The sequence below is a fragment of the Arachis ipaensis genome, chromosome B06, assembly GCF_000816755.2.
Source record: "Arachis ipaensis cultivar K30076 chromosome B06, Araip1.1, whole genome shotgun sequence".
Taxonomy (NCBI): Eukaryota; Viridiplantae; Streptophyta; class Magnoliopsida; order Fabales; family Fabaceae; genus Arachis; species Arachis ipaensis.
Window position 1 is genome coordinate 113,911,623 of NC_029790.2, and position 257 is coordinate 113,911,879.

The 257-nt window shown below is 23.3% G+C and overlaps 1 protein-coding gene across 1 annotated transcript in view; it reads right to left on the reverse strand.

Moving 5' to 3' along the window:
• The window catches only part of LOC107648378 (protein FLOWERING LOCUS T-like), a 4,485-nt gene that overhangs the window by 2,235 nt on the left and 1,993 nt on the right, over nucleotides 1-257 (reverse strand). The window lies entirely within an intron of this gene.

A 257-nucleotide genomic window follows, 5' to 3' on the forward strand; every position in this document is an offset into this window, starting at 1 on the left:
AGATATATTTACATAAAACTTTATTAATACAAATCATATATATATATATATACTCTGATAAAGAAAATCTTTATAAATCCCTTAAAGATGAACTTATTTTGATTTTAAGAGGAAAACAGCAGAGAATTGCTTTTGTAGAGAAGAGTGTGTATTATTTAGAAAACAAATATATTTTTTTCTAAACTTAAATGATATTGCGAGTTTAACTTACCAAATGTAATTTAATTTTTGCACGTAGGCTACATGAACCTATATGC